This window comes from Diadema setosum, chromosome 11 (genome assembly GCF_964275005.1).
Source record: "Diadema setosum chromosome 11, eeDiaSeto1, whole genome shotgun sequence".
NCBI classification, from domain to species: Eukaryota; Metazoa; Echinodermata; class Echinoidea; order Diadematoida; family Diadematidae; genus Diadema; species Diadema setosum.
In genome coordinates, this window is record NC_092695.1 from 12,415,532 (window position 1) to 12,442,210 (window position 26,679).

The following is a 26,679-nucleotide window of genomic DNA, read 5'->3' on the forward strand; positions in this document are numbered from 1 at the left end:
GTCTTATATTGCATTTCATAGGAAACTCAACAATAGCCTGCTCATTTGTTCATGTAACGAAGTCAATATCTCTCCTAGCTGTTAAATGCTACCATCAGTTGAAAGAATTCATAATTTCGTTTGTCGGAAAGAGATGAGGAAGCATATTCTTAGTGTACATAATACATTTCAATAGAATGCAATTTGTGCATGTACAATTTCTGTGCATTTTTATCTCATGTTACAGCTTCTTGTTAGAAGAATGTACGGATATTTGTGTCAAGGTACTAAGTACATGGACTTTACATTACTGTCTGATCCCGAAACAATGAACACTCATTGCGAATCCCGCTTCACGTATGAAGCAATCATATCCAGTATTTCCTTCGTAGCAATAAGGGCAGTTTGGGCGTTATCTTGACTACTGTAGACTTCATGTGGGATTTTGGAGAATGCGCAGTTATCTGGATACCTGGATTTAAAGTAATCCACCAATCCAGAAAGACGTGTTACTTTCTCAAGGAGGAGAGAGCCATTTGGTATGTTATCATTAACGTCGCACGCCAGAACGATGAGGCTGTGTGTCCGACTTGAGTATCCTTGCGAAGCTAACTGTGCAGCCTTGAGTCCTTTCTCGACAGCCTGATGGCACTTGACAGAAACCCATTCCAAGGAGGGCTCGCTGTCGCTAGGATCTATGTCGTGTCTACCAGACCGTAAGTCTTCGTATGCCTGTCGCAACCATCGCCGGGCATTTGGAAGATCTGGTGCTCGAGAATGCCTCTCGAAAAATGCGTGCCAATTTGTTTCTTCGGAGCCTTTTCTCCATGAACCACCTGCATATCCTCCATATGTGTTGAACCGTTTGCGATCTTCAGATGCCCTCTGTCCAGCCCTTCGGATGATATCATTATAGATGGAGGTACCCTTCGATAGTCTCTTCATTTCCCTTTGAAGATGTTTGAATGCCTCATTGAACATATGGCTTGGTCCCTCAGGATGCTTGTCAGGATGCCATTTCAACATCAGGCGACGGATTGCCTTCTTTCTTTGTTCTTCCGGCAATTTCCAAATCTCTTGTAGCTCTGCAGTGACACGTCTTTTTGCCTCCTCAATATTACTAGGGAGTGATGAAGCCTTCCTAGGATGACTTGTCCCTGGCGCATTCGATTCTTCCTTAGTGGATGGAACAACTTCAAAGCATGTCTGTGCCTTCGGGAGGTGGATCTTGTGAATGTCAGAAACACTAGCTTCAACATAGGTATCTGACCCTACATCAACGAGGTATACCGCTTGTATCGATTCGCCTCTTACGCGTTTAATGATGCGTGCATAGACGTACAGCTCTTCATCACCATCCAACCGTTGAAGAGCTATATATTCTCCCTCTTCGAATGACACCCACATATCCTGTTCGATTAGATGAAAAATTGCACTAGGAATAGTACTTCCCGGTGGTGGAAGATGAGTATCACAGCTATCATATGATCCGATACCTACCTCTACGTCATGTTCAGATAGTAAGGGCAAGATATCCAAGGGAGACTTCACAGACAAAAGAGCTACAAGCACAAGCAGTCCTTTGTCTTGAAACAAATTACCGAGAACATGGTTGACACATTTGGAAACGGTTGTTAGTGTCTTTATCCTGTTTTCCTCGGTTGTGTGAGTGACATAAAGCTGATTTTTGTCCGTCACAAACGCAGGTATCTGTTTGGCACTGTCGGCAATGTTTGTTCCATCGATTTGAAGGACTGAGTGGACACTCTGCATGCAGGTCACTTCCAAATGCATTAAGGTATTCTTCATTGACTGCGTTTCTTCCCCACTGACAACCTTGTTATCGTTGTGCTTCACTATGCTGGCAATTGCAATGAGAAGTTCTTTGGATTGTAGGATAGTTTTAAGCTGTCGTTCAAAATCACAACATCCGTGCTGACTCAATGGACACTTTGCCTGTTCAGTATCGGATACACTCAATACTTCTTTTACCCTTCCACTCAAAGCTATCGGTCGAAGTCTTTTTGGCAGTTTTTCGTGGACGTCTCTCATGATGGATTCTACCTCAGGGAAGACATGAAGTATTGGGAGTTCACAAGTTGAAATGCGGCCTTTCAAGTGATTAGCGTCATTGAAATAGAGCGTGTCAGACCTCTTCAAGCCGTGTTTTTTTGACAGCAAGCACAAATCAGACGTTTCATCCAATTCTTTTTCAACCAAGAAACCATCTAATTTGTGGATTCCTCGGTATAATTCACAAGATGCTTCTTGGACAATGCGTAAGACGTTTGGATGAATTGTTGCTACTTCCCCGATTTCGAATACACTCCTCAACACACACGCATTTTGACCTATGGATGGTTTATCAGTTGCCCCGAGAATTCGAAGTAACCAAAAGTAAGGGCCCCATCTGTCAGGAAGTTGGTGCAGGTATGGAGATAGATTACAAGTCACAGTGCGGGAGATCTGTTTAGCTGGTACAAGGGTATAAGCGCCGTCAACATCAACTGGAATTAGAGGAACGTTTCCTATTCCAAGTTCATCCTTGATGACTCTACAGTGATCGCATTTATCGTCAGGTTTGCAGGATTTCCCGTTTGTGCATTGGTCACCTAGAAACGACAGAATTCCTTCCAAAACGTTGCTCACTCTTTCTTTCTGATCAACGGGCTGAGGTTGTTGTTTGAGATGTTTACATAGGATAACAGTGTGCTTCAAAACAGTTGACAGAGTCGGCTTTACGATCATACCAAGTTTGGATGGAATATCTTGGCTGTTGCACTTGCACTCTGTTTTAATGGAAGCATATGTCGGTAACATTGGTACCACTGTCCATACCAGCTCCGTATGCTCGATCATCGATCCATTGTACGCAACACAACAACGTCCATCTGCCACTGCGGAATGAAGGGCTTGAAGTTCTTGATCGAGCTCTCTCCTGATCAGAAATCTAATGCGTCCAACTTTTTGCAAGAATTCCTGGTCGGAATGAAGGCTACAGTGTTCTTGTAAACATCTGACAAGGCTTTCCGCTTGCTGATCTGCATCACTGTTTCCTTCAATCTGCTTTGAAAAGGTAAGGAACATCGCTTGTGTTACTTCAGTCTTCATTCCAATTTCTCTAAGAAATGCCAAACCCAAACTTCTCTTCACCACATTGGGTGGAAAGTCATCTCTTGCTTTCATGAGACTGAACACCTCGACAGTGGGATCAAAGAAGTGCGACGCCGGATAAAGATCCCCATCTGCTCCTGTAATAAAGTCCAGTGAATGTAGACGTAAGAGCGAGATTTTATCCTTCCTGTTTTGTTCTAGTAGAAGCATATTCTTTACTCTTACTAGATGTTCTATTCGACCCTCTTGCGTCATGTCACCAAATCTTGGTAAGATAAAGTTGGCATAGACTTCATACTCATTTCCTTTAGACAAGCCGAGAGTCTCGTACAGATGTGCAAACTTTTCTTTCGACTTCAAAAAAACTGCGTTGCAGCTTTCTATCCAGGCATCCTGTTCGCAAGAAGGGATGGTATCCGGTAGCACGAAAACAGATGTTAAAGTGTCAACATTTAGGTGTTCTCCGTCGACAGTCTCAAAGCAAGGCAGGCGTTTGATATCTTGGAGATCTCTTGGGCTATCAAGGAAAGTCTGAAGTATGTCATCGTGCTCACTGTTACTTAGCATTTTGAAACGTTCAATGTCCTTAGAAACCCAATATAGGAGGACCTCTAAAATCTGCGACTTGGAACCAATGTTGCAGGTTAGTCGGTTGATTAAGGGTATTGAATGCTCAGCCGTTGTGTGTACATCCAACTTTTTCAGCGCTGAAGAAGCTGGCAGAATAAGTGGAAGTAGGCCCATGTCTCTTTGCAGCGAGAGGACGGTGTAAGATAACTTCAGAGGCACCAGGCAGAGCGAAGAATTGTTTGTCGAGAAATCTTGCATAGGTGAGGAAAGTGGAACTGCAGGCAGTATCGCAAAATCTCGGAGCATATGCTTGATTTCGTTGAAGAGATTAGCTGACCCATCTGAAGAATTTTGAAGCTCTTCCAATAATTTCCACACATCATTGAACCACTTTGGAGGAAGGCTACACTGGCCACCAAAAGGCAGGTAATCATCTGATGGAACTTTTAAGAAAGGGACATCTGTTCTCATCATCTCGGCAATGGCAGTAATGTCAAGGTCTTTGAAGACAAATCTTTGGTTTGCTGGCAATCTGTGTAAAAAATTCAAATGAAGGAAATTCGCCAAGTGCTTTTGAAAAAGCCAGGCATGGGCTGATTTGAAGACACGTGCTGATCGGCAAAACAACCTGAGTATGTTATCTTGCGTGAGCAACAGTGGAAGGCCATCCAGTGAAAGTCTGTCATCATTTTTACAATACTCGAGGAGCAGAGCTAAGCCGTTCTCGTCTTGAAGCTTTGATTGCGAAATTGGAATTGGAAGCTGATTGCTAAGTCGATTTTCCCTGCATAGGAAATTCACCACCCTTGATGGCGAGATTTCAAGAACAGCAAGCGAGGATTCATGTTGTTTGCATTTTTTAGATGCCTTTAGAACTTCCCGAACTACACTCAGAGGCGATTCAATTACTGGAAATCCTATCTGTCGCAGGAGCTTCTTTAAGATTACATGCTTATTTGACGCTCGAGATTGTAAGCTAGATACAGATGACTCAGTAAATGTCTGACTTAACGTGTTACAGAATCCATGCTCAGTCTCATTTGTGTCCAATTCACTGACAACAGGTGTTTTCCATGCCAGAAGCCAGGAATTCTCATCATTTGGCTGCAGAACGGGGAAAAGCATACACCTTGTGCGAGCAATCACTTCGTAGATGGCTCCAACGAGAGCACCCCAATAGTTGTCCCTTCTTCTGCGTGGAAAGAACTCGTGATAGGCATGTAAGGCCTTGAGCGCATCTTTTGATCTGTCTTGTGAGATTGGCGTGTGCCACTCGTAATGTTCACTGAAATAGTCACGAATCCACAATAACAGGTTGATGTAGGAGAGTGCAATTACATGCTCAAAGAGTTGTTGATTCCACAGTGTTTGATGATCCTTTGTCGCACCTTGCCATAGATTTCTCCTGCTCTCGTGATCAAGGGCGAAATAACCATGAACATGGACTGGCAATTGCGTGTCAATAGGAAGAGGTAAATAGCAGTAAGCTTTCCCGTTTAACTCTTTGTCTGACAAACGAGCAGCAACACCTCCGATAGGAAGCAATTTATGTTGGATTATGGGGTTTTCATCGATTTCATTCCAGTTGCGATAGCCCAACTGTTGACATATCACCCAATGCTCAGTGTTCGCCTCGCTACGCAGAAAGATTTCATAGCAGATATCTGCAGGCATCAATTCCTGTACACTTTCACCACTGTTGGCAGCTGCGATGTATTCAGATACACGAGAGTAGAAACATCTCTTCTTTTCCTCCTCATGTGGTTGAATTTGTACTTCCACTGTTTGTCTAGATGCCAGAACACCATCTGCTGTAATCTCTGATATTTTGACTGATTTCACATTCTGCAGAAAGAGGAGGCTCTCTGATGCTGTCACTGCGAATTCTTCCAGAAGTTTTTCGATCTTGTCTCTGTCCCAGGTTTCGCTGCTTAGTTTAGATGTTTCTGACCTGAGAGGAAACCTGAAGACAGTATAACGATCGCGAGTTTCAGTGAATTTGTCTTCAAGATAACAAGGAAAAACATCCGAGTATGTCTGGCGCAACTGGTCTGTGACTTTATATAAGCGACCTGGGCTGCTGTGCGTAGCTCCTGGAGCATGGCTACAGAGTGGATCAAATACGCACATGGTTTCGCCGCCTGATATGAAACTTGGACAATCACTGAGACGGTACACAGTGTTAAAGCCAACTCCATACCGACCGATCTTACTCATTTCATTTTCTTTGCTTCCTTGGCCAAGGTCTTGTATTCCAATGATATCTTCGGTGGAGAAAGACTGATTATTGAAAACACAAAATGCAGGACCTTGCAAAGGCTTCATCTTGTCACCAAACACCCTCTCATTTGGATGACTGCGAGGATCATACACAATGTGGAATTCAGTTGCGCCAGCATCATCTGCATTTTGAAGCAATTCCTTGAAAACTGTGTCCTCGCCTGAGTATGATTGAAGAATGCGCTTGATCCGGGACGTCAGCTTTTCGCGCTGGCCAAATGCTTCCCCTGGTAGATTTTGTGCATATTGCTCTAGACTTTGGTGGCGAATGTCTTTGATATTTAGTCTCTTTGCCAAAGAAAAGCTAATGTCCTGGTGGCACTGATGAATGTGACCATCTTCATTGCTTATCCAGTCAACATCACAGTAGCACAGATCTGTAGATGGGCGCATAACATTCAAGACATCCGGGAGATATGTAACTGAAACATCACCAGGAATGCGGGCTTTCCCAAGAAGACGCGCAATGGCAGTCACAGCCGTCAATTCAGCAGTCTGTAGTGGTCTCTCTTTATTAACTTTGTAGATGTCATGAAGCACTTTCTCGTAGTCAGTAGCTTCGAATGTCTGTTTGATTCCTGCAGCTTGAATAAGAGAGGGGTATTGAGATAATCGGGTTGGAAGCTGGAACAAATATGGTTCAAGGGAAGGGCCGACAGTTATTGCCACCGTTGAGGGGTGCGCAAAAACTTTGTCGATAAGAATCCATCTATCATTCTTGAGTGAGGTAAGAAGTTCACCAGCTGGATTGTCTCTACATTCTTCGCTCAAATATTTGTAGATGTCGTAGCAACTTTTCTCAACTTCATGTGACACATTTCCTTGCTCGACATGAATACGGATATTAGTCAACTGATCCATGACTTCTTGAAGCCTAGGTCGTTTCTCGTGCAAATCCAGAAAACGTGACACATCGAGTGGCATCGGCGATTCCTTAGACTCATCAAGTACTGGAGCAACACTGCTTACAAGATTCGTCTGCGAAATAGAGTAAATGCTGTTGGCAGCCATGTAACGACCGAATGATTTCCATGGAAGGAAAGGAGACACAGTGCTCCCATCTTGGACCACAGGTAAAATGGCTAGCGTCATCAGTCGCTTCTTAAGAGAATTGTTATTTCTCCAATCCCGTGTACAAAGCATCTCTGACAGATACTTAATCAAATCACGAGATCTCCGCAATGCATTGTAGTCTTCTCCTGCACACAGACTAGCGACTGAGCTACATTGCGTAAGGAACTTTTCTGCAGAAACATGATCAGTTATCATTCCCAGATCTTCCAGTGCGGCAAAAGTTTGATTTGACCTGAAATCTTCCCGCGGAAATACACCGTCTCCTTCGGAAAACAGCTTCGCTGCTTGGCGCTGTGGATGTACGAGATCTACCGGTTTTTGAAGGTAAAGCTCTCCTCCTGACACAGGGATGCATCTGACGTCTCTTAACTTCTGGCGTAGACTGTCTTTCCTGCAGTTCAGAGCGAAGAGTATCAGAACGTTTCTGTGTTCCTCTGGTATATTGGGAAGTTGTGGCAGGAAAATCTCGTCAAAAAACCTCTCTTGGTCGAATGTTTTCTCTATTAGCTCGTCGTTGAGATCCGCACGTACGAAAGCACGTCGTGTTTTGTCGCTAACCGCGAAAACAGTAGAGTTATGAAGACAACTTTCCAAAATGACAGTTACTGCATCTTTTACGCTATCTTCGTCTTGAAATGCTTGGCTCAAAAACACAACATCCTGAAATCGCAGAGCTTTTCCATCTTTCCAGAAGAGGGTGGGTTGCGGCGACTTATTGAATCCGTGTACCACTGCGTGGTAGAATGCATCAAAGATTGCGGAACAGTCCCCGTCCTTTGGCACGTTATCAACGTCTGGCCACAGGCAATCATAGGCTACTGAGCCATACTTGCAAATAAAAGTCTCGACAAAGTTGTTATCAGATAGCAAGTGAATGTAGGCTCTACAGACAACGTCTCTCAAGAGAAGATTGTTCCATTCGGCATGTCTGTTCATACCTTCAGGCGTTGGTTTGTAGAGGTGCTGTCGGTTGTCAGTCACCGCGAAAGCCCCATTGATATGTACAGGCAACATACTTTGTATGGACAATGGCAGGTAGCAGTACACCTCTCCCTGAATTTTAGAAGGATGTGATTCCACAAGGGTCATTGCAACTTCTCCCCTTGGAGAGAGGCCCACAGCAGATTCTTCTGCAGCCATTTTCTTTGTTGTTACGGAACCCTCACATGTGGCTCTGATCGATCTGAAGGTGCTCTTCAACACCGCTGTCTCATATTGAAAGAATTCTGCCCCTGACTGGGTCATTTCCTGTGTAATTGATTCTGTGCTGAGTATGATGTCGTCCTTGACTGTGTTTTCCGAACGGCGCTTTTCTATGCTGAAAAGCTCTACAGCTTTTGTAGCTTTCGTTGACTCCGCTGAGAGATAATGCATAGAAACCTTCATCACTTTTCTTGTAAAAATCATGAGACTTCCGGAAGATTCCCACATGTTAAGCACAAGTCCTTTGATTCTGACATCGTCATAACTCTCCTTGTTTAGGTCACTTTTCTGCGCTCCTTCTCTTGTTCGTAGGGGAAGCCGGAAAAGTGATCCATCATAGTGGAAAGGCTCTGACATACGACAGCCAAAAACCCCATCGAAAGGCATGAACTGGTCTGGAAATCTTCGTAGTTGGAAAGTGCGCTGGAGATTCACTCTCACTCCTGGTTGAGATTTATCTCGTAGGACCCTTCCTAGGTGTGTCGTATGAGGGTCGAAATATTGAATAAATTGTCTGCTAACAAAACAAGGTACGTCAGTCAAGTGATACACTGAGTTGAAACCTGTTCCAAACTTTCCAATCTTTTCAGCATTCTTCTCCTTTGTTCGTCCACCGAGACGAAGAATATTTGCAAAGTCTTCGTCTGTGAAGTTTGCATCATTGAAAACCCACAGGGCAGGACCTTGGCAAGACTTCATCCCTGGATCAAAGAGTTTTACCATGGCGTCACTGTTTTTCCTCATGTCAATCAGAAATCGGACCTCTGTGGCACCAGCGTCCTCAGCATTCTGTATCATTTCTTTGAAAATGGCAGAGTCTCCATACGTATTCTTCAGGATGTTCCATATTCGTACAGTCAGAGGTTCTGTCTGACCTGCCTGGGTAAATTCTTCTAGATCATCAGCGTCCAAGAGCAAGCGACTGAGCGGAGGGACATGCAAAAAGTCAGCAAGTTCCGCTGTTACAAGAGGACTAATGATAGCAAATGTTTTTCCATCCTCAGACTGCTCTTCATGAACAAGCGATTTTAGCCAAGGTCTATCAACAAACGCACTGTCCGTTACCGGTATCAAATGGCAGCCTTCGGCTTCTGTCGGCACCAATAAACGTTTTTGCATGTTTTGTGGCAACTCCCCAATTGCGTGGAGTTCTTTTAGTATTTGCATTACTAGATGAAGATGCTTTTTATGAAAAGCAGTATCATTCCCTCTTGATTGTTCACAGGATTTCTTTACTTCGTGCAAAATGTCGACCAATGTTTCCACATTAGCATCCATGGTCGATTTCACTCCAAGATCACGAAGAAGATCTGCGAATTCACGCATGACAGAAGGAACCTGTGTCATATATGGCGACATATCAAATGGCAGATCACCTATACACATCTGACCTGGTTCTGAAAACCCGTCGCCGTTCCATACTGGATAATTAATTGCTTTCATGTGCTCTAATACACTCTCTTTTTGTAATTTCCATTCTTTTAAGAGGAAAGCATATATGCTTTTTACCATCAGTGGAAGTTCTATGGAATCTACTTCATGGGACTCTTGGGTGAGTTGGACACACTCCGTCAGCTGCTTCATCACATTTTGTAAAGTTGGTTCATTCGAAGCAATTTGAAGATCCTTAAATAGTGGGAAGAGTTGGTCGTCAACTGTAGTGAGTGGAACTATTGAGCCACACAGCATGGAATTCTCTTCTGTCAGTAGCATAGTCTCATTTGGAGCGGAGAGGAATGAAGAAGGCACATGATACCAGCGGAGCCGTGAGGGATAGAATGGAGGTCGAACCTGTTCGTAAGGTATACAGGATTTGCTCTTCATGTATGCTGCAACAGTGTCAGAAAGTCGTGATGAATTGCAAGACAAAAGACTCCTATTGTTAGCAAGGAACTCCAAAAAGGAGCGAGCGAGATCAACACTGTTTGATTCTGAAACGATATCAAGACATGTAATTGCCTCGTCCGCAGTTACCCTGTCCTGTTCCCTCATGCCAAGTTGGCCTAGAGCTGAAAGGACCACTGGCTCTGTGAAAGATTCAATTGGAAAGAATCCCTGGCCCTTATATAGCTTTCGGAGTGTTAGATCCCTGACGTCAAGAAGTTCAGAAGGTGATTTCAGCGTTGAAGGGACGCTGTCTGTAGGAACAAACCGCAGTTTTTGGAGCACATGCTTGCTTGATTCGCATTTATGTTTAATTTCATCCCAGTGCCGCAGGAGCCACAGTGTAACACTTTGAACATCCGATTTGTTATACAAACCACCTTCATGTATTTCTTCAGTTACATGCTTTATCACGTCGAACCTTGACAGATGAGGAACGATTTTCAATTTGTCCAGGAGAGGTTTCGAATTGTGTTCCGCTTCGATAACAGGTCTTTGTAACTTTAGTGGCTTAGGGAGTTCTTGAGATTCACTTGCAGAAATGTCAATGTAACCAATTGACTCCGCTGCACTCACTATGGGTGAATATGAGACGCCAGAACCCTGAAGAGTCTTGAAGAGTGGAAGAGAAAGTAATAGATCACGGGTTGAGTGATTGATTGTTGCATTTCCCATATATTCGCTCAAAAGGGCTCGTTCGCTATCCTTAAGGTCTTGTAACTTCCTGACAAGAGAACTGCGGTCTGTGTTCAGTGTTGCCCTTAGAATACCATCTGAAACCGGCTGCTGAATGTAACCTTGGGACATTATTGAAGGGTGCCTGATGACGTAATCTGTATGGTTCAGAATGTCGATGCCAATCTTAACAAGGACATCTTCAAGATGTTTATCCAGAGTTGACTCTCCACTTCTTTTGACAATTAAAGCAGACATCTTTGCAAGCGGTTTGAGAGTAACTTCGGAAGCGTTTGTGTCTGGAAGCGGAATGAGAGGTATCCCTTCAAATAAGGACAGATTGTCCGGACTCTCTTTGTACAACATATTCCAGACTGCTTCCAACCATTCAGCAGGCGGCTGGTTGGAGATTCCTGGCATTGGTCTATTTTGCCATCTGCACAAGCTGGTTTTCAGGAGAGTAGCAACGGATTCGAGGGTTAAGACCTCGAGTTGAAAGCTGCTCTCTGCTGCTGTAATTCAAAACACACACAAAGACTCCATTATTAAATGAATCATGGCGCGATTGCATCGGGAAAATGGATAAGCAGATAAACAAAATGACACAAGATTCCGTTTCTTCTAAAGCAAACATTCAAATGAAATAAGTTATTGTTTATTTTATTTCACTTTATTCACTGAAATTAACGTAAATACCGAGTGGTTCCCACATTTCAATTTCCTTTCAGTGATTTGCTTCTGATAAGGAAGACAATCTAATTTCACTAGTCGTTCCAAATCATTTAAATACACACTCTTACAACATCCGGGTCAGAACTAACCCGAAACTGGGTCTGTTGGGGTCACATGCCGTTCCGGGTCAGAAATGACAAGGAATGGGGTCAGATATGACCCATTCAGAGTCATGAATTGGGTCAGGGTGACCCCATTCGGGGTCTTCATGACCAAATTCCAAGTCGTTTTTGACCCGGAACGGTGTGTGACTCCAACGAACCCAGTTCCGGGTCAGTTCTGACTCGGATTTTTTTTAGAGTGCATGTATAATCACGGTTCATACAAACATTCACAAAACCTGCCTCAATAGCCTGATATCTTTCCACCTCAACACGCACCGAAAATATGAACACAAAGGATAGATCTGTTAGTCAAATGAACAACGAAATTATTTGCGTTGAATGGAATGGCTGCAACTGAAGTCTTGTTTCATCGTTAAGTGTAACGCTCGTGTATGCACAGTATACAAATGTATAATATGCAGATCGAATGCATTAATTCTTTTAATGATTTTATGTGTATTAAAGTAAGAAGGTATCCAACATGAATGCTTACTCCGTGATAGATATATGTGCAACTGTTACCAGTGCAGTGACTGATTGATGACTTTGAGCCTCCATAAAGGCACACCTATGTTGAAAATCCTCTTCTATTTGAATGGAAATTTTTAGCTCAAGTACACAGGTACATTCTAACATTAAATGGACCATATGATACATTGCATTTCAGCGGTTTTTGTAATCAGTGGCTCTTCAGTCATGTCAGTGGCTAAGTTTTGGTAGATGTAATTCTGTGGAAAGAGTAATTGTTTTCCCCCTAAATGTGCCAACATCTATTTACCAAGCACTGAGGAATTCTTAAGAATCAAAGTAACAGCTTTTAGGGACAAACGCATAAAGGGACCAGAGTTAAAGAAATTGTGTACCTTTCTCTTATTTCATGAATCAGAGTGACCACTTTATCAAGGCAAAGTAAATCCTCTGAGATTCCACATTAAGCAGAATTAACTGCAAAGTTGATCTCTGTAAGTTAGAGTAAAATCCCACCTCAATTTAACCCTAACTTCCACTGATGAAAAAATCTTTTGACAAAATATGGAGGAAATGGTTACATTGCAGTATTCCCAAGAATGTCCAAGCGCCATGTATTCCTTTTCATGTTTCTACGTAGTGTTGTACTTACAGTATATAATATGTTTGCAAACAGGGTATGGCAGTGTGCATTTTTTTAACGTTTAAACATCTGAAGTTCATATAGAGACTTTCTGCAGATAAAAAATGGATGTAAATGCCGCACTTACCCACTTCGGCAAGGGAGTCCTGAAGTGCTTGAGATTCTGATGCTCGGACGAAAGACTGATTCTCACCAGGAATGAGATGGCGAGGAAATCTGGTGGTTGGAATGTAGATTTTGGAATCGGATTCTTCGAATGGAATGAAACTGCCATCATCGAGAGGAAGTAATGGCAATGTGGTTAACTCAGAGAAATGTCTGTCGGACATGAAGTATTCGAGAATCAAAAGTTTCTCCTGGCTGTCGAGATCTTCGAGGACAGATTCATCACTGCGAATGCAGCTACGAAGAAGCGCTGGAGTTATTGTGACAATGTCTCCTTTGAAGTATTTCCTGATGGATTGCATGCAAAATTTGGGTAGTGATGCGTACGGCCTATCAGCATACCGAAGGCACTTCAGTATAACCACTTCCATTTTATTTTTTACAGACAAATCGTTAATGATGACTTCGCCAATTTTCAACCATCCATTGTTCTCACTGTGTATGACAGGTTCTTTGAACAATGCATCGAAGAAGGGCTCCAGAACGACATTCCACTTCTCATGCACGGATGACTCGTCAGGCCACGCACAATATATGCTCTCCACGCTGACGTCTTGTTTACCAATGGCAGTTGTTATAGCTCTGACGTATACTGACGGAAGCAGTTCTTTTACAAGCAATTCATTCCATTTTGCGGGTACGTCTGTTTGGTCTGGACCAGGCCATTTGATCGCCCGGCGGTCACTCTGAATTCCGAAAAAACCGTGCAAGTGAACGGGTAACCCAGTGCGACTCTCTTCTCCTGGAGGAAGTGGTAATGAACAAAAGACTCTTCCAAAAGATCTGTCATGTTGATCTTCCATGATACTGACAGGAACGGCAATGGCCGTCCATGGCAATAGATTCTGCTCAGCTGCCATATCGGAAAGTTCTGAACTCATACCGGCTCCTGCGATGTGGTGGCAAACAATCCAACGAGTAGTTTTCGACCCTTCTACCTTTTCTGAACATATCTTGACATCATAGGACATATGAAGGTCTTCGCGATCTGCCACACTTCTCGAGCAATACTCAACCAGCTGTTGTGTGAACTGATCTTGCTCAATCGGTAATTCTTCATTGGACGTCACATTTGCCTTCACACGGACAATGAAACGGGAACTCTGATCAGCCGGTCTCTTCATAACTTCAACCTCTTTCAGTGAACGAAGGAAGAGCATCACTACATCCGCGTCGACAAGGAAAGCGTCAAGGAGATCGTCCATCTTCTTTTCATCAGTATAAACTTTGTTAGAAAGTTCACTCTCAGTCTCACGGAGCGGGAATCTGAACAACGTCCCATCGAATTGTCCGTCACACAACCCGTCTTCGACATCGTCGAAAATTTGCCGATACGGTCGGAACTGGTCCTTGCATGCACGAAAGGTGTTTTGGTCCTCTGAGCTTTGCAAGTTAAATCGGAATCCTGTCTGGGGGAGACGATCATTATTTCTAAAGTGTTTCGCCAATGGATCCAAGTAGGCTATTCTACGGTCACTCATGATGCTTGGGAGATCTGCGAAGAAAATGAAAGCTTCCATGAGACACCACTAAAGAAGTTAAGGTCGATCAAGAATAATAACTATGACTAAAAAGTGTGTACGATATATATGAACATGCTTTGAATACTGTCTTTAGACAAATGTACGTATTAGCTCAACGAATGGACAGAATAGAGATATTGTGCATTACTCGAATACTGTTCATTCTTCAGCAAATTAACGGAATTTGTACCTGTGATATGGTAGACGGAGTTGAAACCGATGCCAAATCTGCCGACCTTGAGAGGGTCTTTCTCTTTGTTGCTGCGGGCTGGCTTCTGTATTCCCGCCCAGTCTTTTGGCTTGAATTTGGCATCGTTATATGCGTAGAGAGCGGGACCCTGGTACGGTGCCAAGGATTCACAGAAGAGCGTTTGCGTTCCATACTGTCTGACATCGTAGAGAAATTTAACCCTCTTGGCACCAGCATCTTCCGCATTTTGAAGAATTTCCTTTCACAAGCAAGCAAACAAACGAACAAACAAACAACATACCATAATGGCAGTCCGTCTCCGTAAAAAAAAAAAAAAAAAATAAAGTACAGTGTATTGGTTTACATTCCTTGTAACAAAATTGATGCTGTTGGTCTCTGATCAAATCTAGTGTCTTGGTATCAAAATTTACTGTACTTAACGTCTTAATGTATGGTAAACGTCGTGCCTCCACAACATGAACAGCATATTCGTCTGACACATCACAAAGCAAACCTAGAAATACATCAAGCATATTCATCAATCGGTCCCATTTTATTTGTCTTATCCTTCTTCCGTCATTTGTTTTCGATGGCAGCCTCCTTTGTCTTAGCGCTGCTCTTCTCTCACAGTTTTCGTTAAATAGTTGCGTTTGTAATGTTCTTGATCAAACTTCGGTGTGTCTGAGCTCATAATGCCTGTCTTGTATCTTGTTTGTTTGTTAGTCTCGTTTCTGTTGGATCTATACAGTATATTTAGTTGTATCAGCCCCATAAACAATACAAATTTACGTATACATTTATGTTTCATGTGGCTATCTGTTTAAGCAATACGAACTGGGTTTGGTGACCACATTTTTTTTTTGTATGTACATTGTATATTGTAACTAGTGGGACCCTCAATCTATACAAGCTCTACAAGCTTCACTTTTCAGTGGGTCCAGAATCTCCATCGTCCCATTCATTTATCACTAAAAGGCCTACTTCTGCAAAACCCATCAAAAGTATAATGTAACCCTTTTTTCTTGATTACTTACGTTAATATTTCTCTACTTCCATGTACATTACGTGTATATGTTATTTATCATGTTGAGATTAAGAAAATAGAAATGATCTTGAACGAACATCATACCCCATACGTTACCAGCTACCCATATTTACATCTCAGTAAAAAGACGGGTATCGGGGAGTAAACATCTTTAATAAGGCTGTAAACGTTGGGAAGGATATGAACTCGGGACATGGTGAAATGGCAACATCTACAATCATTAATTACTTGGATATTAGAACATACTAACAATATTGACGGTGGATTCATGAGTGGCATTTTCTCTTTCATTTTTTTCTTCAAGTTTCCGCATGTCATGTGAATTTGTTATAGATGACGAGTTGGAGGAAATGTTTGTAGCTTTCCGTGTTTTTACTATACTTGCTACACTTCCGTCGTTAAATGTAAAACAATAAAATCGTCTTCAAAACAATTAATGTAAGACGCAAAATATGGGCTGTTCATTGTTCACTTAAAAGATGACCATCGCCATCAGTTATTTGTGGACTGAGGTGGTTGATGAGACTAATCTGGGCCCAGAAGTCTTCACTACAGTGAGGGCAGAAGAAGTTGCTGCAGAAGAATTCTCATAAATATAAGTGACGGCTATGTTTATGCTTTTAATATACGTAAACTTACCTTAAAGATCTGACCATCGCTGTAATCGCGCAGAATTTTCTTCAGATACGTTACGAGCGGGGGCACTGTTACACCAAACTCGTCTGCGCAGATTGGATAAAAAAGAAAAGAAAAGAAAAACAGACAAGTCTAGACGCAAACAAGACTTTGCAGCTTGGTTGTGCACTCACATCCTTATGGACATGCCTCGCCCGGACAAACACTGACTCAGTAATTTCTTTTGCCAGCGTTTGTATTAAGCATAATAATACCTTATACACACAGCAACATTGCAATGTTGTAATTGTGTTTTCATCATCAAAAACACACAGAAAAGAGGAAAAGGTCATACTTGTATATTGACCCGTACAAGGTATTTACCCAAAATAAGCCAGAGTATTGGTAACGGCAATATAAAAGAAAGTACATGGTCATAAAAAGCAATGAATTCACATCTCGATTCGTTTTAGAATGCATGCCTGTCTCTTTGAGTGCCCTGTCAACGATATTGTAGTTTAAGGCAACTGTATTCTTTTAAATGGCACATTGGTTAGCGAAGCTTAAAAGAAAAGAAATATGAAGGAACTTTGTAATAAAATACCAGCTTGATTTTTTTTTTAGTCATTACACCAATGTCACTGCTCCTGTCATCTTCTTGCTCAATCACTCTGGGTTCAATGAGACTCGCCGATTTTCCACTTGACAATTCTCTCATATATCATCATGGTTACTTATTCACGTGTCATTACAAGCGAAGAACAGATTCTCGGGTGATAACCTGCTTATTATTCCGAAGTTTTTCACGCACTCACATACAACTTAGCTTCACTCCTTTCATTTGCCCCTCAAATCGTTAGTAATGAAACAGTTGTGTTTTGTTTTTAATCACACTGCTCTACTGTGATCACTCCTCTGATCTAGAGTAATGTGACAGCTCCCAAACTTGATTAATCTTTATGTTACCTTATTCCTGATGAACACTTACCACTTCACGGCATTGTTTCAACAGCGTTATTAGTATTATACATTATTCATAATCCCTGTCTGAGAGTACTTAAAGCTCCTGCTTATTTGTATCATTGCTTTATATAAAGTTTAAAAGTAAAATTGTAACAATTGTTTGAAGTTTGTGTACATATGATTTTACAGGCATATTGTTACATAGTCATTGTCTTTAATATAGACATGGTTGATATAGGTACATCTGATTGTATGTATCGTGATTCTCTTCGCAATCACTTTGTTTGTTTTTTTTTCTCGTAAATATATAAAAAGTAGTTATTTAGATAATATTTGCTATATATAATTACCCATTTTGGTACCCCTGGCAGACTGCGAGATACTGTTGTAGGGTTTTTTTCCCCATTAATTCTTCCGGCATATTCCAGACATTGTATATTTTGCTAGTTCTGTATACGCTGACTCTAATTTCAAGTAAATAATTTAGACGCTGCACTCTTTATCACATACACTCAAGATGAATGCACACGCACGCACGCTCAGGGCACATGCACACACAGACACCTGCACTTGCACTCAAACCTCTTCCCACAACCCTTCAGTTTCTACTCATACCCCCACACCGACAATGATCCCTCATGGTATGATCTTTGATGATCAAAGTTTGAATGACTCCAAAAGTAGTTATTACAACTGCCGAGATTAATGCACAGATAAAACAAAATAAATTTCAATCATTTTTTGATTTTTTGAGCCTCCTTCACATCAATGCCAGTAGTTTAAATAAGAATTTTGATTCTATAGAATCATTTCTTTCCTCTTTACAAAATTTTCAATTCAGTATAATTGGCATATCAGAAACTTGGCTTAATACAAATTCACCACCAATATTTGATTTAGAGTATTATCGAATGTATCGTTCTGATCGTTACTTAGGCAAGGGAGGTGGGGTTGCTTTCTACATTAAAGATAATATTGATATAAAAGTCGGGCATGACTTACATATCGAGGGTACGGAAGATATTTTTGTTGAAATTGTGAACAGTAAAGTAAAAAATATAATAATAGGTAATATATATAGGTCCCCAAGAAATAACATTGATTGTTTTTTAGAAAGTTTTGATCAAATTCTGAGTATTATTTCTCAGGAAAAGAAAGACACTTTTATAATGGGAGATTTTAATACTGATCTTTTAAATAATTCTGATAATCATACAATGCAGTTGTTAGTTTATTGGCAACTTATTTATTTCAACCACATATCAACAACCCAACAAAAATTTCTAGTACATCAAAAAACTCTTATTGATAACATATTTTCAAATGTAATAAACACAGAATTCACAAATGGTATATTTTATTATGATATATCCGATCATTTGCCTGTTTTTACCATCAACAATAGTTCTTTGCAAACAAAACAATATTTTGAAAATAAAAAATCTCAAATGTATTACAAGGAAACAGAAAATAACATAAATTCTTTGATATTTGATTTAGTGCAGGAAGAATGGGGCGATGTATATGAAAGCAATGCTGATACTGCTTATGAAAAATTTATCAGCAGATTATTGTATTATTATCAGAAAAACATTCCTTTGGTTAAACGGAAACCTTTAAAGAAAAATAGACAACCCTGGATTACAAAAGGTATTATGCGGTCTATATCAACCCGTAATAAGTTATAATAAGCAAGCAATAAAGAATCAAAGTAATAACTCATTTATGAAATACCGGAAATATAGAAATCAATTAACATCAGTAATAAGATTGTCCCAAAAATTGCATTATTCAACTAATAAAGAAAAAAAATAAGGATAATCTTTTTTCATTGTGGAAAACTGTCAATGCTCTTATGGGAAAGACGGTAAAAGAAACTACCAACTCTATCATCATTGACAATGAGGAAATTACAGATTTTACCACATTTATTGCCAATTCATTTAATGATTATTATATATATATTGGTCCTAGTTTAGCATCTAATATGAATTCATGTAATACACATTTTACTGATTATTTACCCAATCCTTGTGAAAATTCATTATTTCTCACGCCTACCAATGATCATGAAATAATCAATGTTGTTCAGAATCTGAAAACTAAAATCGAGTGGGCATGATGGTCTTAGTGTTCATTTATTGAAACAAATAATTTTTTACTTTGCAAGCCCCCTAACTCACGTATTTTATATGTCTCTTTCAACAGGCATTTTTCCGAACTCATTCAAACTTGCAAAAGTTATTCCCATTCATAAAAAAGATGACTTTAGATTAATGAGTAATTATAGACCAATTTCATTATTACCAAGTATATACAAAGTTCTTGAAAAAATTGTGTATAAAAGGTTACATCAGTTTTTACTAAACCAATAATTTATTGATACCCAATCAATTTGGATTTAGAAGTGGATATTCTACTGATTATGCAATCGCTCACATGTGTGATAAAATAATTGAAGCTTTTGCTGATAAGAAGCATGTTATAGGTATATACATGGATTTGTCGAAAGCATTCGACACCATCGACCATGAAGTATTGATACATAAACTTAATACGTATGGAGTACGAGGTCACGCTCTGCTCTGGTTTATAAATTATTTGCAAAACCGTCAACAGTATATTAGTTTTCAGTCTTATGAATCACAGAAATTTGATATTAAATGTGGGGTACCTCAAGGCTCCATTTTAGGGCCTTTGTTGTTTAACATAATATATAAATGATATCATAGGTTTTTCTCCATCTTTGAATTTTATACTTTTTGCTGATGATACATCTATTATTACATCAGATCATGATATAGGGACCCTTGTTAATCGTTTGAACACTGAATTATTGAATATATTGAATTGGTTTAAATCAAACAAGTTATCTTTGAATGTTAATAAGACAAACTTTGTTTATTTTAGAAAACCCTACTCACAGGATCTTAATATCAACACTCAATTGATGGGTTTTCTCTTTGCGAGAAACAGGTTATTAGATTTTTAGGCATTACAATCGATTCTCATTTGACATGGAACGAACATATATCCTGTCTACAAAGGACCCTATCAAGAAATATTGGCGTACTCTGGAAGTTGAAAGATCTCTTATCAGAACGATCCCTGATTATTTTATATAATTCTTTAATTTTGCCTTATATATTGTATTCAAATATTGTAAGGGGAAATTGTAGTATAACTAAACTGAATTCATAGTATTTACTCCAAAAGCGTGCTATTCGTATTATTACTAATTCCACATATATTTATCTCATACAGATCCTTTATTTCATCGTTTGCATACTTTGAAGCTTCAGGACATCCACATTTTACAAACAGGTATATTCATGTACAAGTATGCAACAAATCAACTTCCCTCTTTATTTCATAATATTTTTCACTTAAATTCGAATGTACACACATATCTAACTCGCCGTTCGACAGATGTTCACCTTGCAAACCCCAAAACTGTTTTAGCTCAGATATCAATTAGACATTACGGTCCCGACGTCTGGAATAACCTACCTGATCAATTAAAGCAGTGTACTTCACTTTTTTTCCTTTAAAGCTCATTTAAAAAAGTATTTATTATTGAAATATGTTTCCAGTTAGTAGTCTTTCATCAATGTATTTTCTCTTTCTTTTTTTCTGAGGTCTCAGTAAGCCCTGATCCATGCAAAGTGTTTTTTTTTTCATTCCCTTCCGTTCCTTTCTTTGATAATGATATTGCATATATTCAGTAAAGCGTATACCTCACCCCAAAATAGGCATGCTACAGCCTTTATTCTCTCTTGCACTGTCACCTGCACACACGACGCACTGTCACTCGCACACACCTACACTATTATTGTCTGCTATACCATGCAGTAATCAATGGTGCTGCGTGCTGTCTTTTTTTCTTGTTTTAAAGCGCCAAGTCACTATTTTTCTTTTCTTTTTTTTCTGTAGCAAAATGTGCTTCGTGTATTAAGATTAATAGTTTTATGAGTACATACATAATTGGTGTTGTATTTACATTTGTATCACATATTCAGATAGGGCCTCATCCACGTTAAGCTCTGCTTATGATGACGGTCCCCTGTATTGATTTCTCCTTTGTTATTAGATACAGTATGCCTTAATAATTATGTTATTTAGATTCATAATTATGCCACTTCAGACTGAATGTTGTTACGCAAATGATTTTTCTTTGTATTGATTTGTATGTATCTGTATCATTTTGTTTTCATTTGCAATTGTATTCGGAGAAAGAAAATGCAGAAATAAACCAAACAAACAAACAAAAGTTTACTCACGGTCGGAATCATCAAGTTCTTGGTCCTGAATAGGCAGTTAGAAGGAGAGAGAATAACAAGTGACTGATGAAGAGGGCATTTATGATAATAGAGTCATTGAAGATCACGTCGTATGAGGCTTGTAACGTTCATTAATGTAATATCAAAATACAACTGCATTCAATTAAAAGAAATCCTCAATTTGATTAGTTTGGGGCCGTATATGTGTGTCTTTTTCATTTAGCTTTGAATGTGTGTTTACAATTGAGCATGCTATAAGCAGGGAGGTCTTTTTTACACCTCCCTGCTATGAGTGAGTGTGTTCAGGTAGTAATGAGTAAAAGTATGGGTGGGTATTGAATTGTGGCAAGGGTGTGATATAGAGGAGGTTATGAATGTGCTGGGGCGAGGGCATCGGGATGTTTGGACTTGGAAATTGGGGGAGGGGAACAATGACAGACGTCTCTCTGGCAATGGGTGGATTGAAAGAAGGAGGGGAGAAGCATATAGGTTTTTTGTTGTCGTTGCTGTAGAATAGTTGTAGAGGTATAAATTGTTATGAAAAGTAGTTAGGGAGAATTGTTTGGGGATGGGTCGCTAGTTTTATATATTACATACTTAGGTATGGTTAGTAACGTTACATTTATACTTTAAGCAAATTTACATTGCTTTTACACTGTAGGCCTACTACTAAATCATCATCTATTCATTTTAGGTCAAAATCATGTTACAACATGTTCATTCTTCCCAGATTTATGATGTACACTCAGCAAAATAGGAAAGAAAAAGAAAGTTAACACTTTTTCCTGTTCATTTTTTTCATAGAAGATTTTGATGAAAATCAATGTATTATATACCATGTTATGTTAAAGGTAATTTGATAGGCTATGAAACCAGTATGTCAATTTAAAGGGAATTCTACCCCTGAGTGAACATGTTCGTTTTTGTCCTCCAAGGTACAAATGTAAAAATTGCAAATATTGACATGTTGTCTTTCATTTTGAAATGCCCTTAAAGACAACAATGATAACAAAAGACCACTTTAATACAATGAGAGACCTGAATGAAACAGCAAAAATAAGTCTTCGTTCTCATTATAACCTCAAACAAAATCAAAGCGGGAACCAAAGGAAAAAATAAGAATTTTCTGCCAACTCGAACTTCAAATGGCATAGGAAGTAAGGGCACAAAGATGATTAAATGAACAGAATATCTGTATTTCATTTTTTATTTAGTAATTAAAGAATTCATGACAAAAATCTAAGAACCAAATACTATTTACAATTCTCATTCCATTTGAATTTGGATTTGACAGAAGATTCTTCATTTTCCTCCAATATTTTAGCCTTTATTGATCTTTTGAGCTTCAAAGATATTATAGAGATCATAGTCTTACTGTTGCAATGTAAGTAATGTTTTATTATTGCGTTAAATTCGTCTTTTGTTCTTATTGTTACAGGGAAGAGCACTAACAAATGAATGACATCTTGTTAATTGTTACTATTTTAACTTTTATGCATTTGAAGAGGAAAGTAAAGGTGTTCAGTCATGCGTTAAGTTTCCCTTTATATTGACCTACCAGGTTGATAACCAAATAAAACACTGTTCACTTTAATTAACTTTAAGCCAAATGTTCTATGAGAGATATAAACTTGAAAAAGTGTTTACTTTCTTCGTCTTTTTTTTTTTTGCTGAGTGTAGAAAAGAATGGAAAAGAATGAATACAATTAAAAAAATATTGGAGTTGACAAGGTAACTAAAAGGACATGGTTAGTAATGTTACAAAAAAGGACATGATAAAATAAAATCAATGTCTTGTGACAAAAATTTTGCGAAAATGAAAGTTACTATAAACAATTACCGCATCATGACACATGTTCCAGCAAATTTTTTTAGCAGTTTGACTGATAATTTTTTTTTTAGCTAGACCACCACCACCACCACCAAAAAAACAAAAAAAAAAAAAAAATGGATAGCAACGTTACGGTTAGTATACGTTACAATAAACTCGTCCAGAGTAACTCCGCAGGTCATTTCGCCTTTTTGTAATTTATAAAATATCGCATGCTCTTTTGAATATCATAAATGTATTTAGGAAAGATATCACAGGATCCCTCTGTAATTTGCATTTAAGTGAATTCAATTGTCTCCAGTCCTACATGTTATATACAGTTGAAATAATGATTTGAGATAGCAAGAAAAAAAGATCAAAAATAATTTCTATTGAATTTGAAAGACCTTAATGTTTTCTGAACAGCTATGGCATTAGATGATACCTAAATCAAAGATTAACACAAAGAGGCACATTTCTTTTTTTGATGTCATGTCCTCCTATACTTATAAAGGAATCGCTCACTTCCATTTTTTTATGTTGGTAATTTTGCTGTACTTCTTCTTTTCATTTGTTTCAACGACAAAATGAAATATTTCAGTCATTGTTGTTTTGTTGCTGTTTTTATTTCCTAGTGCAGAAATACTACATATATACAATGTACAGTAATACCAATTTGATTGCAGTTTTTATTTCATGTATTGCTATTAAAGATTGAAGTGAATGAATAGTACTTGAAAAAAATGTGTGCATAACTTTTCGAAAGTCCGCAGACGTGGAAATATGTCCATGGAATATAATGGTTGTGCTTCTTATTTCTCCTTCATGGCCCAGCCTATTATTGAAGGGACTATCACACATTAGTAGAGCCCACTATAAGTGATTTTGAGTATACAAACAAGTGAAATACGAAGACGCAACTTACCGACAGACATAAAATAGGTATCATTTCGTTTGTATTGCCTGTTGATTTTTGTTAATGGCTTTTATTCGAAGCCAAGTTTGTTTGCAGATTGATTGTTTCCTCGACTTGATACGATATTCATGACCCACTGAATAATTGAGTTGGTTTCTTCGACCAATGAAATCGCTCGATTCGCCCATCTCCCTTAGTGCCAAACGAGCATGTAAGAATGCTGGATAAGTGCCAATTTACATCGATGTAAACTTTGTCACCTTATAGACCCTATACATTTTACATTATGGTAAAGGCTCAAATTGGAAGACATGCAGGTTTGTTGTCCAGGAGGCTAGATAGGTGCTATTTAAGAATATTGATGTAACTCTGTCATAAAATTATATCTGTAATATATTGCACATAACAATCGGATGGCGTGATACGGTATCCATGCTATTTCAAGGTTATTCAATGCTCAATCAGGCATCTTGTTGCATTTGTGATACCAAAACTTTCCAAGGGTGTCATTTTCTCGATCATTGCTTATAGGAATAGGCCTACCGGAGACATCACGCTGTTCATTTCTGTTTCAGAAAAGCAATTATCTAGTATTCTGGACACTCAACGTATATCTTAAAATATCATTCTTATATACTTACTTGTATATCTTCCTATTTTAGCTCTCTTTTTAGGCCTATATGTAAAACATTACAGAGTTATAGGCCTACATCAGTATAGACTGGTACCTATATACATTCCTGGCACGTGTCTACCAATTCTAGCCCTCAACATTTATATGTGAAAGAGGTGTGATAGGATGACAGAGCTGTTACCTGTTAGAGCAGTAATTACATGGAAAGAGGAGCATAATGTAAGCGATGGGTCGTAGCGCGAGACTAGTCCAGTAACCAATAGGCTCCAATTCTGCAGCCCTCTTCATGAATATTAAAGCCAAAACATAGATCTCGGAAGAGCTCTGATTCATCTTCTCCGGCGAACCATTTCGGCTGATATTTTGCATTTTTGTCCTTACTCAACTGAAATAGTGTTATTACAGCGTTATTTCACACAGTTCTTATGCATATATAACGTCTTCATTTGAGAGTAATAATCGATAGTTCTGCTTGCATACGAGAATTACGGTTTAGCTGACTGTCGTACGATCGACCTCCAAAATCCCCGTCGCCAAAAATAGATTGGTGGTGCATATCCCGTTGCACATTATAGGCGCTCATCAATGCATGCGCGACATGTTGTCATAGCATTTTGGCCAGGCAATGTCAGAGCCTTATCAAAGGGATAGTATAGTTTTTCGTTGATATTGGGATTCAGATTTAACTTCTTGCGAGATAATTAGAACCACTTATTTAAAATATCAAAGAGCAAACAAAGCTAAGAGGAATCGCAAATATATTTGTTGAAAGTCGGTTTTGAAATGGCTGAAATATCCAACAACAGCGCAAAACAAAGTGGTCCCAATAATAGGTGGGTTTCGCCTTTTATTAGGACCTCTTTGCTCTTGGATATCTCAGCTTATTCAAAACCGATTTTCATCAAATGATTTTTTTTATTACTTTTAGAATTGTATTCTCATCGATATTTCATAAAAGATTATATTATCATTTCAAGTGGTTTCTATTATCTCGGAAAAAGTTAAAATCTGAATCCTTATCTGAACCAAAACTATACCATCCCTTTAATGTACTGCAGTTTGAGGTGTCGAAGTGCATGAATGTCGGACAAAAATCAAGTAACAAGTTGATAATAACCCAGCTGATTAAGATCAAAGTTCCTCGTTTGAAAGCTCCCTGAAATGGATCTATTTAAGATTCACACCGACACATAACGTAAATCAATGTACCATCAGAGCTGAGAATGATTTTATTCTTGCTTTATGCAGTTTGCCTTATTCCTGATTCGCAGTCACTTATAGAATTTAGTTTGAATAAAAAAGGAAATAATTATACTTCGCGCAGTGTTCGATAGTAATTATACTAAGGCATTTGATACATGTTTTCTGCATGTATGTGACGGTAATTTATTACATTTCTTCTCCCCTCATAACTGTAATATCAAAAATTAAGATCAGGGGCTTTTTCCCATACACAATTTGGATGGGCGCAAATTGAAAAAGGGCCATATGACTGATGGAAACGCGCACCATCGCACTTTGAACAATCAGAAATCTATATTATTATTACTATATGCTGTGTGTTATTCATGGAATTTGCAATAGCAATACAAAATCAACGTTAAGATAATAATTATGTCAGTTAAATGTTCACGTAGATATAAGTCCTGTGAGATTTCACTTCATGTTTGATATTGGAGTTGGAGTTTGGATGTAATGATCTAAGAGCCTCTTGAAAGACTGTGCGGTGAGATTGAAGTTCCTACGCTTAGGGCAGACCGTTGCTGAACGGGGCACTCCAAGATCCAAACTGTTTTCTCCTCTGACCTCTTT

The 26,679-nt window shown here is 39.1% G+C and overlaps 1 pseudogene; it reads right to left on the reverse strand.

Moving 5' to 3' along the window:
* Positions 1–315: 315 nt before the first annotated feature.
* On the reverse strand, positions 316–23,520 carry LOC140235294 (sacsin-like; annotated as a pseudogene).
* Positions 23,521–26,679: the final 3,159 nt, after the last annotated feature.